Consider the following 16,279-nt stretch of genomic DNA (forward strand, 5'->3'; position numbering starts at 1 on the left):
TAGTTGTTCCAACAGTATTTTGTGGTTTACTGTGTCGAAGGCGGCTGAGAGGTCAAGGAGTATTAGCAGGTATTTTTCACCTTTATCAAAGCCTCTTATGATAATGTCGTTTAGGGAGATGAGGAGAGATTCTGTGTTTAGGTTTTTTCTGAAGCCATATTGGGATGGAGACAGGATGTTGTTTGTCTCAAGATAATTGTCAAGTTGAGAATGTATGGCTTTTTCAATTATTTTGGCTATGAAGGAAAGGTTTGATATGGGGCGGTAGTTGGCAAGGATTTCCAGATCTAGTTTGCTCTTTTTAAGGATTGGTTTGATAACAGCAGATTTGAGCATTTGGGGTAAAAACCCTCAGTTAGTGATAAATTGACGATTTTGGTTATGGTTTTGGATATGATAGGTTCGATTGTTTTGAGGGTTGTTATTGGGATGTTGTCTATTGGATGACTGGCAGGGTTCATTTTGTTTATAATAGATTGAATTTCAAGAGTGGAGGCAGTATCAAAGTTTGACCATGATGAGGTTATCTTGGTGTTAGGTTTGGTGTTTTGGTTGTTGTTGGATATGTTGGATTGGATTAGATGAGATATTTTGTTTTGAAGAAGTCAGCAAAGTCATCAGTTCTATGTTTAGTACACGTAGACTCTTGGGTTGTTTTTGTAAGTTTCTGAACTATTGTGAATAACATTCTGGGGTTATGTTGGAATTTAGAGATTTTGTTTGAGAAGAATCCCTTTTTTGCATTGTTGATGATATTTTTATATTGAGCTGAGCTGTTCCGATAGTTATTTAGAGTGGTTGAATTTTTGTTTTTTCTCCATTCTCTTTCTTTTTTCCTGAGTATACGTTTGGCATTTCTGATACTTTCATTCTACCATTGGTTGTTACGTTTGGATTGTTTTGTTTTTGTAATAATGGGATTGATGTTATCTGCTACTTTTTTGGTGATATTTAGCCATGATGAGGTAGCATTCTTGGAGTTTGTGAGATTAATGTGGTTTAATTCAGATTGAAGAGTTTTTGTAAAAGTTCTGTGTTGAAAGGTGGATGGTAGGATATCTTGATTGGGGTGATTTGAGGAGCTTTCAGGTTGCAGTTGATATGTAGGTTAGCTTGGATTAGGTGGTGGTCAGATCAGGGTATTTCTGTGGTGTGAGTTGAGTTTGATTTCCAGATTTCAGTGTTGATAAAGATGAGATCAATGGTGTGACCAGCTTTATGTGTTGGAGATTGGATTATTTGTTCTAGATTTAGAGTTGATAGTGCATCAATGATGGTTTGGCAGGTTTTTGAGTGGGTGAGTAAGTTGAAATGAATGTTGAAGTCACCAAGGATGATGATGGGTTTGTTGAGAGAGATGTTATTCATCATATATTCAATTAGAGGGGAGCAGTTTTTATCGAGTACTCCTGGAGGACAGTAAATGAGGCATATTTGAAGTTTTGGTGAATCAAATAAAGCTATTTCAAATGGTGGAGGAATGTTAGATGGACGAAGTGTTAATTGAAGGCTTTTTTTAGAGATGAGCATTAACCCACCTCCTTTTTTGTTTTTTCTGGGAATTGAAGAGGTATTGTAATCCATGGGTGGATAGTTGGTTATTAGGACAGAATCTGTGATTTTGAGCCAGGTTTTCATAATTGCAATGAAATCTGGTTTGTGGTCCGAGAGAAGGTCATTAAATAGAGGGATTTTTTTAATTATTGAGCGGGTATTGACAAGTATGAATGAGAGTAGCATATAGTTTAAGAGTTGGATATGTTTGTTGTTTTTGTTGTTGCTTGGATGTTTTACTTTGTGCAGAAGTTTCGAAGAAGTATGTTTCTTTTGTGTTGAGTGTTGATTATTTGGACATGAGATTTTGTTATCCATCTTTTTTTTTTTTTTAGTGTTGGGAGGGGTGGGTGGAGAAAGCTAGGTTTAGGAAGGGGGAGAACCTCGTAGGTTGCGTTGAATGGGCTGTGCGAAGGGGCGCGCAAAGGGGCCTGCTCCTTTGGATGTGCTCCTTTCGCGCGGCGCCTGGGGAGAGTATAGATTTAAAAACCATTCACACAGCCCCTCCTGTGACATCAGGGGGGTGTCCTTGCTGCGAGACAGATGGAATAGGAGCTGAGAGGCCTTTCCAAGGCCTAGGTTAGAGATCGGAGACACTGGATGTAGGCATGCTCGGGGATAGCCTCGTTAGGCTCCCTCATTGCCAGTGGGGGTGGTCGTTCGGTCAGGTCAACTTCGGGTAGGCCCCTGCGGAGTTTGACATCGGCAGCATGGTAGCATGGATGTGGATGCATATAAGGGGATGCATATAAGGAAAAATAACCCATGCTATAGTTACACAATGTTAGGTCCTATATTAGGAGCTACACCCAAGAAAGAGATCTAGGAATCATAGTGGATAACATATTAAAATTGTCGGTTCTGTGTGCTTCGGCAGTCAAAAAAGTGAACAGATTGTTGGGAATTATTAGAAAGGGAATGGTGAATAAAATGGAAAATGTCATAATGCCTCTGTATCGCTCCATGGTGAATTCTGTGTACAATTCTGGTCACCACATCTCAAATATTTGTGATGGAGAAGGTACAGAGAACGGCGACCAAAATGATAAAGGGGATGGAACAACTCTCCTATGAGGAAAGACTAAAGAGGTTAGGACCGTTCAGCTTGGAGAAGAGACGGCTGAGAGGGGATATGATAGAGGTGTTTAAAATCATGAGAGGTCTAGAATGGGTAAATGTGAATCAGTTGTTTACTCTTTCGGATAATAGAAGGACTAGGGGGCACACCATGAAGTTAGCATGGGGCATTTTTAAAACTAATCTGAGAAAGTTCTTTTTCACTCAACGTACAATTAACTTCTGGGATTTGTTGCCAGGGATGAGTTAGTGCAGTTAGTGTAGCTGGGTTTAAAAAAGGATTAGATAAGTTCTTGGAGGAGAAGTCCATTACCTTCTATTAATTATGTTGACATAGAATATAGCCATTGCTATTACTAGCAACAGTAACATGGGATAAACTTAGTTTGTGGGTACTTGCCATGTTCTTATGGCCTGGATTGGCCCCTGATGAAGACAGGATGCTGGGCTTGATGGACCCTTGGTCTGACACAATATGGCATGTTCTTATGTTTTTAGACTTTCAAGTATCTCATCGGTATACATAATGCACATGAATTAATCTTTTTTTTTATTCAAGAATACATTCCAGAGGAAGAGGTCATGATATGAAACTAAAAGGACATAGAAAGAGGAGAAACATTAGAATATATTGTTACATAGAAAAGCATGAACAGTCTCTGGATGTAAAGCAATTACTTTATTCAAAATAGCATGGGGAGAAACAGTATGTTTACTTGCCTGGGTAAAGTATGAGGGCATGGACACAGGTAATTTTGTATAGAAACATTACCCATATGAAAAGCAGGAGTATATTTCAGTGCATACTTTTTCTCAGGGAAAGTTTCAAAGACAAAGCATATTAAAATGTTCCCTTTAAACACAGTATAATGAGGGGAATGAGCATAAGCCCTTTCTGCTGCTGTGCAGTTGACACTACCTCAGGGGCAATCCTATGCGGCCTCCACTGGCAGCTAGAGAGCATGCTTTGACAAAGGCCAAGCTAGAGCTTGACCCATATCAATCACCTTGCCTGTGGGTTAAGCCCTTGGGTTCCAGTGGAAAGCAAGACTTAGGTGATTCCAAGGCTCTAAGACAGTCCAGAGACTGTCCAGGAATCGAGGCTGGCAGTGGACAGGGCATAGTCAGACTTCAAAACAGGGTCATCTTCAGGTGACAGGCAGAAGAGTATAGAGAACATCTCTAGTCAGAACCAGGGAATCAAACCACGACAGATAAGACACAGTGAGACAGACAAGACTGGACAGATAAAAAAAGGTGCAGCAAGACTCCGAGGACTAGGGCAAGATGGAAAAGGCAAGACAGGGCAAAGCTTGTCAAGGAAAGGCTGGAAATGACTGGTCAAGATTACTGGACTAGAAAGCAAGGTTGAACAAGGCTGGGCAATGCAGGACTGGAAGGCAAGGCTAGACTGGAGACAAGGAATCAGGAGCACTACAACATCTACTGCCAGGCAGGAGACATTTTGCTGAGGCAAAGAAGATGTGTCGGAAGGACTCTTTCATTGTACTTGAGGTGTTGACATCAGGAAGGGGCACCAAGGCCTTTTTCCATCACGGGCCCTTTAAAGGCTGAGAGATTAGGTACACACATGCCTGGGAGGATGCGCTGGAGGTGGCAGTTCTGGTGGCATCATGCTGTGTGGATGGAAGTTGGTGGCATTTGCCAAGGAGAGGGCCAGAAGTGTCTAGCAGTGTTGGGGTGAATGCAGCCAGACATGCATCCACCCCGTGCATTCACACCAGTGTGTTACATTTGCTATAACCGGCAAATGTAACACACTGGTGCCAAACACTGCATCAATGTGATTATTTTTTTTTAATTACTGCTACTATTTCCCATATCTAAGGCACTAATAAACACATGCAGCGTTGTTTGGATACACATAAGTTACAGTCCCCATCCATTGGAGCTTCCAGTCTAGTCAAGACTAATATGAATGACAAAGACATCACAATGGGAAGTTTAATTATTGGAGAGAAGTGCTTAGATTTTAAAAGCAGCCTCAAAAATCTGAGATTTTAACACTTTATTTGAAAATGTTCCAAAGAATGAACATTACACATCAAATCAGGAAATCTATCCCACAGAAAAGTGGAAACTTACCTCCATGAATAAGAAGAGATGATTCCTAGTCACAAAGATGTGAGTGAAAGGCAGAGATGTATTTATTTATTTATATATTTATTAGGTTTTGTATTCCATCACTAAGACAGTCCATCACAACATATTAACAATAACAATGTTTCAAACCTAAAAACATCAACAAGATCATATTCATGAAATGAATAATTAAGAAACAGAAAAATACCTAAAATACAGTAAACATTATTAACTAAAAATCTTAAATAACAAATCACTTAATAATAGTAGCTACTAAAAAAAAGCATCGTAACACTTGGCTCTATCAAATTCAATATGAATTCAATGTAAAAAACGTAAACATTCATGAAGAAATGAAATCAATTAAAACAGTAAAAAGCATACAAATGAACTAAAACATACTATGATTGAGCTTTGTATGTTTCGCTAAAAAGAAAAGGTTTTAAATCACACTTAAACTGTTTAAAATTAGTTTAGAGTCTTAAAATTTTTGGGAGAGTATTCCAAATTTTGGGTCCTGCCAGTGATAGAGCTCTCTCTCTAACTCGATTCAAACGTGCAGAATGTACAGAGGGCAGTTTTAGTAGGCCCTTATTCGCAGAACGCTAGTTACTCTGTGGGACATGGACTCTAATAGCGGTATTAAGCCAGTCTACCTGTTCAGCATGGATCAGTATGTGCAACAAGCACAGTATCTTAAATTCTACCCATGCCCCAATTGGCAACCAATGTAGCAACCAATGTAGATCAGCTCATGGTCTATGACTTTGCCATGGGAACCACATTGATCAGACTGTGTGAGTTAGATAGTCCTTATCTGCTATCATATTCTATGTTTCTGTGTTGATACTGCATAGGGCTTATTCACAGAAGCTCTGATATCAGAAAACCATAACAGAGAGAATAAACTGAACTGTGCAAAATCATCTGCAGTGCATTTTGGGTATTTTAGGCTACACATTACAGAGAGAAACAACCTCCAGACCTCATGCCCTTACTATTTAATCTGTTATAAACTTTTGGTCAGATAAGATGTTGTTAAGGTCGTGGACCCTTGGGCTGGTTGGGACAGTGGATGGTATGCTATGGAAGACCACAGCAAGCGCACCAGCTGGGAGGCGGCACGGAAGATACTCAGAAGAGACTGGAAGAGACTGGAAGTCCGAAGTCCCCCCAGAAGGAGCCCATAGGGACCCGGACCTCTTGGACTTAGGTGGGACCCTATGTGACCAAGGATCCAGGCAGCGGCTGAAGAGATGGACGAAGACTGGGCCCAGGTAGCTGGAGAGTCTTCACCCTCAGAAGCTCATGGTTCCCCCAGGAGGAGCCCGTGACAGCCCGAGTCGCTGGGACTTAGGAGAATCCTCTGGGCCAGCAAGTACCGGATACCTGAGGTGAGGCAGAATCCGAAGTCGTCCAGGAGTGAAGCCTGGTCAGAAGCCAGGAGTCAGAGGTCCAAACCAAAGCCAGGGACAAAGCAGAAGACGGAGTCGTGGACGGAGCCGGGTCGAAAGCCAGAGGTCAGAAGTCAATACCAAACCAGGAACAGAAGCTGGAGACGAAGTCGTGGGATGGAGCCGGGTCGGAAGCCAGAAGTCAGATGTTGATACCAAAACCAAGGGGCGGAAGCTGAAGACGAGTCAGGAAGCAAGCCGGGTGGGAAAACAGAAGCAAGTCAGGGATACAGCGGCAACTTGACTCTGAGACCACTGAGGAACCTCGTTGCAAGGCAAAGGCTTGATCAAGCTGCAGGGTTTAAATACGCCAAACCGTCAATGTCAATGTCAATGTCAAAATGCTGGATGCAGCAGACCCATATAGCACACTGCGCAAAGAGTCCCAGTTTTAGACGCAATATTGACCACTTTAAACCAAGTATTTCACGCAGTGCTGAGATTATTTTTCACAGTGCCGATATCATGCTTATAAGTTTCTCCCTGATGAAGAATTAATTTTAGAAATGTTGCAATGTCGGGATTGACACACAGACAGCATGAAAATATCTGGACCATGATCTTGGCACCACAGCAGTGAATACAGCAATCTGGTAAAATACTTATACCAGCATAAGCATTTTTCATGGACTCTCTACCTGATTCTGGTGATAGCTTTATTCACTATGAAAGCATCACACGCTCTGGGGTAACCAAGGATTATACAATATTTTACATCCACAACTGTGGGGTTGGAATAATCAATCCTATTTCCCTCATTTGATTGTGCTAGACTTTTGCATATATATTAAGGTTTAAATATCCTGCAGCTTGTGACGTCATCCAGAGGCCATCCTAGGATTTCCTGCGCTGGCCCCTTTAAGGGTTGAGCCCCCGTGCATGCATGCGCACCTAGAGGGCGGGGCCCAGCGGGTCGGGTTGGCGGCATCTCCCTCGAGCAGGGAGAGCCGCGGCAGATTGAAGATTGGGCCTATGCGGCCGGGAAGAGCTCCATGCAGGCCGGGCTGGCCCTGAGGTAGGAGGAGGGACCAGGGCATGGCCCAGTCCCATAACAGTACCCCCCCCCTCCTACGCCCCCTCCCTGGGGGCCTGGGTTTACCCGGATGATCCAGATGGAACTGGTGGAGAAGGCCTTTCTCCAAGATATTGGCGGCTGGCTCCCAGGAATTCTCTTTGGGGCCATAACCCTCCCAGGAGAGGAGGTACTCCCAACGCCTGAGACAGAACCGTATGTCAAGTACTTCTTTAACCCGATAGACAGTGTCCTCCTGCACCTCAGGCGTGGCTGGTGTAGGCAACTTATTGTGGTAGGGAGAGAAAACCAATGGTTTCAACAAGGAAACGTGGAAAACGTTGTGGACCCTGAGTGTGTGCGAGAGACAGAGGCCCCCTATCCTATCTTTGACCGCGAAGGGGCCAATGTACCGAGGAGCCAAATGCATCGAAGGAAGCCATAAGCGGAGGTGTTTGGTATTTAACTACACCTTCTTCCCGGGAAGGAACACTGGAGCTGGCCGTCATAAGCGGTCCGCAACTCTTTTCATAGTAACCGCCATGCGCTGGAGTCTCTCCTGGGTGGATTTCCAGATCCGGTGTAACAGTTGGGCGGTGGTCTGTACGGCTGGAGACAGCACTTCTACCGGTAGTGGCAAAGGAGGCCGTAGGCGTCTGCCGTAAACTGTGTAAAAGGGAGACTTGCCGGTGGCGGAGTGCTTGTGGTGATTCTAAGAGAACTCTGCCCATGGGAGCAGAGCCACTCAGTCATTTTGAAGGTCTCCTACGAACGAACGGAGGGACGTCTTCAAGTTCCGGTTTACACATTGTACTTGACCGTTGGCTTGGGGATGGAAGGCAGTTGTGAAGTCTAGTTGGACCCCAAACTTTTTACAAAGTGCCCGCCAATACTTTGCCATAAACTCAGAGCCCCTATCCGAAGCGATGTGAAGGGGAGCCCATGAAGGAGAAAGATATGCTGCATAAACAAATTTGCCAGTTCTGGTGCTGAGGGCAGTTTGGCGAGAGGCACAAAGTGAGCCATCTTTGAGATTCTATCTATCTATGGTAACCCATATCACTGTTGTCCCCTCTGAAGCAGGCAGATCTACGATGAAGTCTGTGGATAAGTGGGTCCATGGTTCTGTGGGAACAGGCAGAGGCTGAAGAAGACCCCAGGGGTGGCTGGTGGGATTCTTCTGTCTGGCGCAGGTTGGGCATGAGTTAACGTAGAGACAGACATCCCTCTTAAACTGAGGCCACTAGTAATACTCCTGGGTCCTGACTACTCCCGGATGGCACGCAGTTAGGGAGTCGTGGGCCCAGGAGAGGACCTTCTTCCGCAGTTGGAGGGCACAACCATCTTCACCATCGGGACCATGTCAGAGGCCGTGAGAAGCACCTTGGCTGGGTCAAGAATGTACTGTGGTGGATTAGGGATGTCCTCCATCTCCGCTGTACGGGAAAGGGTGTCTCTCCAAACGTTCTTGTCTGCCGGCCAGTAGCGGAGGAGGAAGTCAAAGCGGCTGAAGAACAGAGACCACCAAGCCTGCCAGGGATTAAGGCGCTGAGCACGGCATAGGTATTCTAGGTTTTTATGGTCTGTGTACACAACCACCGGTTGTTGGGCCCCCTCCAACCACTGGCGCCACTCTTCGAATGCCAGGTTGATGGCCAGCAATTCTTTATCCCCTATGCCAAAGTTCTTTTCTGCAGGCAAGAATTTTCGTGAGAAGTAGGAGCAGGGCAGGAGCTTACCTCTTGGGGATAATTGGCTTAGGATGGCCCTGACAGCAATGTCTGAGGTGTCGACTTCCACAACGAACTGTCATTGGGTATCGGGGTGCTGGAGGCAGATGTCTTGGAGAAATGCCTCCTTCAGTTCCTGAAAGGCTCGTAAGGCTGTCCCTGGCCAGTTTTTGGTGTCTGATCCCTTCTTGGTAAGGGCCGTCAGCGGTGCCACCATCTGGGAATAATGTGGGATAAACTGCCGGTAGAAGTTGGCAAATCCGAGGAACCTCTGAAGCGCCTTGACCCCCACAGGCTGAGGCCAATATTTGATGGCGGCGACCTTCTCTGGGTCCATATGGAACCCCATGGAGGATACGATGTACCCTAGGAAGGGTAACGATTCCTGTTCGAATAAGCATTTCTCGAACTTAGCGTAATGCCAATTATCTCGTAGCTTCTGTAACACTCGACGAACATCATGGCGGTGTGTCTGCAGGTTCTCGGAGTAGATAAGCACGTCATCTAGGTAAACAATTACCGAGGTATGTAACATCTCTCGTAGAACCTCATTCATGAGGTTCTGATACACTGCTGGGGCATTGCAGAGACCAAAGGGCATGACCCAGTATTCATACTGGCCATCCCTTGTGTTGAAAGCGGTCTTCCACTTATCTCCCAGCCAAATTCTCACTAGGTTATACGCCCCATGGAGGTCCAACTCGGTGAACATCTTTGACCCTTGTAGTCTGTCCAAAAGCTCCGGGTAATACTGTTCAAGTCACGGTAGTCAATGCAGGGTCAGAGGGATCCATCCTTCTTTGCCACAAAGAAGAAGCCTGCCCCAGCCGGAGAGTTAGATGGTTAAATGAACCCACGGTCCAGGTTCTCCTGGATGTATACAGACATGACTTGGGTCTCGGGAAGGGACAGTGGGTAGACCCGTCCTCATGGCGGGGTGGTACCTGGGAGCAAGTTGATTGCACAGTTAAACGGGTGGTGTTCCGGGAGAATCTCGGCTCTCTCCTTGGAGAAAACATCGCTGTAGTCCTGATAATGGGGTGGCAACGCCAATGAGATCGACAGAAGGGGTATCTGTGGTCACGGAACAGCTGTCAAGCAAGATCCGAAGCATGAAGGCCCCCAGGACGCCACCAGGAGGGTTTTCCAACAGATTATGGGAGAGTGCTTCCACAGCCAAGGTAGTCCCAGAATGACTGGGTGCATAGACCTCTCCAGGATAAGGAACGAAATCTCCTCTACATGCAAAATACCAGTGCATAGCGTGAGAGGCCTAGTACAGGTATTGATGGTCCCTGGAAGGAGTTTCCCCTGGATAGAGGAGACACGAAGTAGGGGTCATTGGGGTTGAACTGCGATCTGGAGTTGCTGGACCAGATCCTTGAGGATGAAGTTTCCCCTGGCTCCTGAGTCAATCAGGGCCAGCATCTCGAACATTCCCTCGGGGAGGAGTAAGATCACCGGGATGGTACATGGGGAGGCAGACGGGGTGTGACCTAGGGTTAGCTCCCCAGATGACCTTAGGTCCGAGCGTTTCCCAGACGCTCACTACAGTGGGTAAGGAAATGGCCCTTGCCAGCGCAATACAGGCACAGGCCCAGGGACTGACATCTTCTCCTTTCCTCCTGAGAGATAGGCCCCCGGCCCACTGCATGGGTTCGGGATCCAAAGACCCTGGCGAGGCAGAAGGAAAGTGACCGCTTCGGGAAGAAGTGACTTCGGCACTTCCAGGTCTGTGAGTAGACCTCCTCTCTCAGAACCGACGCTAGATCCGGTGGTCCACACGGCCCGCAAGATCAAGTCGTCTGGGAGATCTCTGGCCGCCAAGTCATCCTGGAGTCTTGGGGAAAGACTCTCCAACATGATACTGTGCAAGCTGTCACTTCCCCAGTTTGGCGTGTTCTGCCAAAGGACGGTTACCCTGACGCAGCTGGAGTAGTTCTGATGCGGCAGTGGGCTTGTGAGAGGACTCATCAAAGACTCATCTGAAAGCAGTGACGAATTGCACCAAGTTGTCCAGGCAGGAATCCTGGCACTCTCAGAGGTTGGAGGCCCATGCCAGGGGTCTCCCGTCCAACAAAGAGATGATAAAAATTGTCTTGACCAGGTCTGTCGGAAATTGAAGTGGAAGAAGATTGAATCGAATATAACACTGGTTCTGGAATCCTCGGCATAGCTTTGTGTCTCCCGAAAACCGCAAAGATACTGGCAACTGTATGGGTGCGGTAGACCCGGAGTTAGTTGCAGCACCGGGTACCTAGGAACTGGCAGTCGTGGCTCCGCCGACATGGTCGGCTAGTCCCTGTACTGTCGCCATCAGGGTGTCAAGGCAGGTTTGCTGCTGTTGCAGCCTCTGGGCAATACCCGGAATGGCTTTCAAGCCTGCAGGATCCGCTGGGTCTATAGCCATGCAAACTGTTACGGTCGTGGACCCTTGGGCCGGTTGGGACAGTGGATGGAATGCTATGGAAGACCACAGCAAGCATCCCAGCCAGGAGGTGGCACAGAAGAAACTCAGAAGAAACTTCACCACTGGAAGTCCGAGGTCCCCCCAGAAGGATGGGATCCTATGCGACCAAGAATCCTATGCGACCAAGGATCCCCCCAGGAGGATGGGATCCTGTGCGACCAAGGATCCTATGTGACCAAGGATCCATGCAGCGGCTGAAGAGATGGGCAAAGGCTGGGCCCAGGTAGCTGGAGAGTCTTCACCCTCGGAAGCCCGCGGTTCCCCCGGGAGGAGTCCATGAGAGCCCGATCCACTGGGACTTAGGAGAATCCTCTGGACCAGCAAGTACCAGATACCTGAGGTGAGGCAGAAGCCGAAGTAGGAGTCCAGGAGTGAAGCCAGGTCAGAAGCCAGGAGTCAGAGGTCCAAACTAAAGCCAGAGATGAAGCAAAAGATGGAGTTGTGGATGGAGCCGGGTCGAAAGCCAGAGGTCAGAAGTCAATACCAAACCAGGAACAGAAGCTGGAGACAAAGTCGTGGGACGGAGCAAGGTCGGAAGCCAGAAGTCAGACGTCAATACCAAAACCAATGGGTGGAAGCTGGGTCAGAAAACAGAAGCAAGTCAGGATACAGCAGCAACTTGACTCTCAGACCACTGAGGAACCTCGTTGCAAGGCAAAGGCTTGATCGAGCTGCAGGGTTTAAATACCCTGTAGCGTGTAATGTCGTCCGGAGGCCGTCCTAGGATTTCCCGTGCTGGCCCCTTTAAGGGTTGAGCCCTCGCGTGCGTGCACTCCTAGGGGGCGGGTCCCAGTGTGTCGGGTTGGCGGCGTCTCCCTTGAGCAGGGACAGCTGCGGCAGGCTGAATATTGGACCTATGCGGCTGGGAAGAGCTCCGTGCAGGCCGGGCCGGGCCGGCCGCGAGGTAGGAGGACTGGGGCACGGCCAGGTCCCGTAACAGATGTCCAGGAAAATCAGGAAGCTGAGTAAGAAAAGCTGGAAAATTATGAACAGAAATGCTCATTTCACATCTGCAACCCTAAAATGGAGGAACATTTAGATGTTGTTGCTATTACAGCACAGTTCGGTGAAGCTCATGAAATGGTTACAGCCATACTGGGCTGCAACCTGTTCAGAAAGGATAGCAAAGACAGAAATGGGGAGAAGTAGCTCTTTATGTCAAAACAAGATCCAAGCATCTGAAATACAGGGGGCATGGGGAGAGGAATAAGCTGTGTGGGCTGTTTTACATTGGTGTGGTGTGCAGACCTCAAACCAGAAGGAAGAACTGGACACTAACAGCCATCTGCTAGAAGGCATAGAAATGTGGGAGAGAAGGGAGGTTTTAATCTACCTGATGGGGATTGGAGTATCCCTACTGCATAATCTACAAGAAGTAGAGCAAAGGTGGATGCCTTTCAAGGGGCTCTGCTCAAACAAATGGTGATGGAACCAAGAGGGGAGAAGTAATCCTCCACCTAGTGCTTGGAAATGGGGATGATGTCTCTAATGTCCAGGTAAGCGCTCACATGGGCATCTGAGGTCATCAGAAAGTATGGTTTGATGTAGCAGCCAGGAAGGAGACAAGTCACTCTATGATTCAAGTTTTGGATTTCAAAAGTGCAGACTAATTCTCAGAGGAACACTGAATATGGTGAGAGAGGTTAATGGTGGTGGGGTTGCTCAGAAACATGTGATCTGCAGTAATCCAATTATTATTAGATGTTGGTCTGTTTAGTTATGTATAATGATGTTATGTTTAATGTTTTTATATTGTTTAATGTACGTTTTGTAATCCACTCGGCATAAATTTTGTTACTATGAGCAGACTATAAATATTTTTAAATAAAAAAAGTAAACATAGCCACATCATTGACAAACATCATTAACTGCTCTCTAGCCCAAGGATCCTTCCCAGATGATCTCAAAATGGCTTCAATCTCACCACTCCTAAAGAAACCCAACCTTGATCCGAAGGACCCTAACAACTTCCGCCCCATAGCTAATCTTCCATTCATCGCCAAGATCATGGAAAGACTAGTCAACTCTCAACTTTCAAACTACATCGAAGACAACAATCTTCTCTTCGCCCCACAACACGGATTCCGAAAAAATCGAGGCACAGAATCCCTCCTTATCTCTTTGACAGACCATATCCTACTGGGCCTTGACAAAGGAAATTCATACCTATTGATCTTGCTGGACCTGTCCGCAGCGTTCGACACGGTCAACCACGCTATCCTCCTTAACTAGTTGTCATCCATAGGAATCGGCGGCACCGTCCTTTCCTGGTTTAAAACCTCTCTCAACAATAGAGGTTACAAAGTTAAACTCCAAAACAAGGAATCCTCAAGATTCAACTCTGCCATAGGAGTCCCACAAGGTTCGTCTTTATCTCCGACTCTATTCAATATTTACCTTCTTCCTCTCTGCCAACTTCTCACCGACCTCAATCTAAAGTTTTTCCTATACGCAGATGATATTCAAATCATCATCCCTATCAAAGACACATACTCTAATACTCTTGACTACTGGGAATCATGCCACAAAAAAATCAAACAACTACTCAACAGCCTACACCTCATCTTAAATTCCTCTAAGACTGAAATCCTACTCATCTCTCCTGAGAACAACACCTCCAACAGTTCTCTTCCTACCAATCTGCCTACCACACAAGCTAGAGACCTAGGAGTAATAATAGACAACCGGCTAAACTTCAAGGCACACATCAACAAAACAACCAAAGACTGCTTCTATAAACTTCAGGTCCTGAAAAGGATAAGACCTCTTTTCCACGCTCAAGACTTCAGAACGATCATCCAAGCAGTCATTTTTTCGAAACTAGACTATTGCAATTCCCTATTGCTAGGTCTACCATCATCATACTCCAAACCCCTACAGATGGTTCAAAATTCAGCAGCCCGAATCTTGACAGGCGCAAGGAAAAGAGACCACATATCCCCCGTCCTGAAAGAGCTTCACTGGTTACCAGTCTACTTCCGCATCATGTACAAAGCCATAACCATCACCTACAAAACTATACATCAACTTACCACTCTCGATCTTCAATTCCCTCTCCAAACACATAATTCTACCAGACCTACTAGAGATGCTTATAGAGGCTCCCTCCAAGTTCCCCCAGCGAAAACGACCAGACACATCACCATAAGAGATCGCGCCACCTCCACAGCTGGCCCTCTTTTGTGGAATTCCATTCCTACAGACCTCAGACAGGAGCCCTGCCTCCCAACTTTTAGGAAAAAACTTAAGACTTGGTTATTCAAACAAGCATTTCCGGACACAACCCAATGACACATTCCAATGACTCCTAAAACACCACTCCTCTTGTATATAACATTTATTCTGTATACTATATTTAAATTGTATATTGTTTAACCATCTCTTTTCTCTCCTCTCTTCTTCCTTCTCCAAGTTCGGCTACCCTTGTTAAATGTAACTGTACTTTCGGACACCACAGTTCTAGTTTTTGTTTATAATGCACTCCTGTTCGATGTAAACCAGCAAGATATGTTTTCATGATTGCCGGTATATAAAAACTCTAAATAAATAAAATAAATAAATAAGCCATCGGAAAATGATCAGAGAGTAGAAGCAAAAGAGGTTAGAAAAATGGCTGCATCTTGGCAGGAAATTATAAAGAAGGATTTCTGTTTCCCTGTGGCAATTCCTTAGCTAAAGATAATGCATCCTTTTTTTCCTTTGGGCAAATTTATGAAGCAAATGAAATTTAGTAATCGTTTTCTGCTCCTGAAAAGCCCCAATGTCTACATGTAGTTGACTTGTGTGCACAATGTCTGACTATGCATTTGAGAATGTATCCATAATGGCCAATTTCTGGCCTATGGCAGAATGGTTAAGGTAACTAGCCTGGCAAGCTAGGTTCTTGGAGAACACTGGAATAACCTTACAAGGCTAAAACAAAGTCAGATAGCTTTAAGACTCCAGTATTTGCAGATAGGCTTGGCTATCTAAGGGGTGGATTTATCAATATGTGGTAAGTACCGCATGTGATAGCAAAAGGGGCTTGTTTTATGCTAACATAGCATTTATCACAATTTGTGCTAATTACCTGTGCAAAGAGCTAAGTTAGCACATGAGCCTGGTCATAATATTATGGCCCATAGGCAGGTATTTGTATCCCTATGGTAGGCCCACCTAGTAACTCGAGGTGGGGGTTAGGTAAGAGTGTAGGGGGTTAGGGGCCACTTTGACATTCTACGTGATACCTACGAACAGAATAGTGGTCTCTTGTGAAGATTTGCTGGCCTTCGGAGTGAGGAAACTCACTCCAAGATGAGATTTTGGCAAGGTTCTATCAACCTAACTTGATGTTACCCAGGTAGAGAGTCCATTAAGCTAGGTTGAGAGAACCTTGCCCAAATCTGTGCTCTTCGCAGACAGGCTAACCCAGCCCACTCTCCGCCCCTAACTCCTCCTATTTTCGGAATTTGCATCGCACCATACGATATGGTGCATTCGCATGCGTTAACAGGGCTTTTCGCATGCGATAAGCCCTTAACGCATGCGAAAACGCCTTATCGTATTTTGAAAATTGACCCCCTAAGTCAGTCAGCTAGCAGTGAAAATCAATTCTTGTCAGCCAACTTGAGTCCCTTGACCTAATCCCGGTTACAGAATGGCCAATTTTTGAGTACCTAAATATAGGACCTTTTAAACTAGGCATCTATACAGCTATACTCTGCCAGTCTGCTGGAATAAATTGTCACTTTGGGCATCTATCCTCATAAGCCCACCATTAATAGATGGTAGATCTTTTTGACAATCAGCTCTGAATTGTTTAGCTTGTCTATTTGGAACCATTCTTAAAACATTATGGTTTTTTAAAATATTTTAATACTTAAATAAATACCTGAAGTTA

The 16,279-nt window shown here is 45.7% G+C and overlaps 1 protein-coding gene across 1 annotated transcript in view; it reads left to right on the forward strand.

Moving 5' to 3' along the window:
• Nucleotides 1-16,279, forward strand: part of LOC115077587 (vomeronasal type-2 receptor 26-like) — a 33,680-nt gene that overhangs the window by 16,458 nt on the left and 943 nt on the right. The gene's annotated exons all lie outside the window — the stretch shown is intronic.

This window comes from Rhinatrema bivittatum, chromosome 16, assembly GCF_901001135.1.
Source record: "Rhinatrema bivittatum chromosome 16, aRhiBiv1.1, whole genome shotgun sequence".
In the NCBI taxonomy this organism is placed as follows: domain Eukaryota; kingdom Metazoa; phylum Chordata; class Amphibia; order Gymnophiona; family Rhinatrematidae; genus Rhinatrema; species Rhinatrema bivittatum.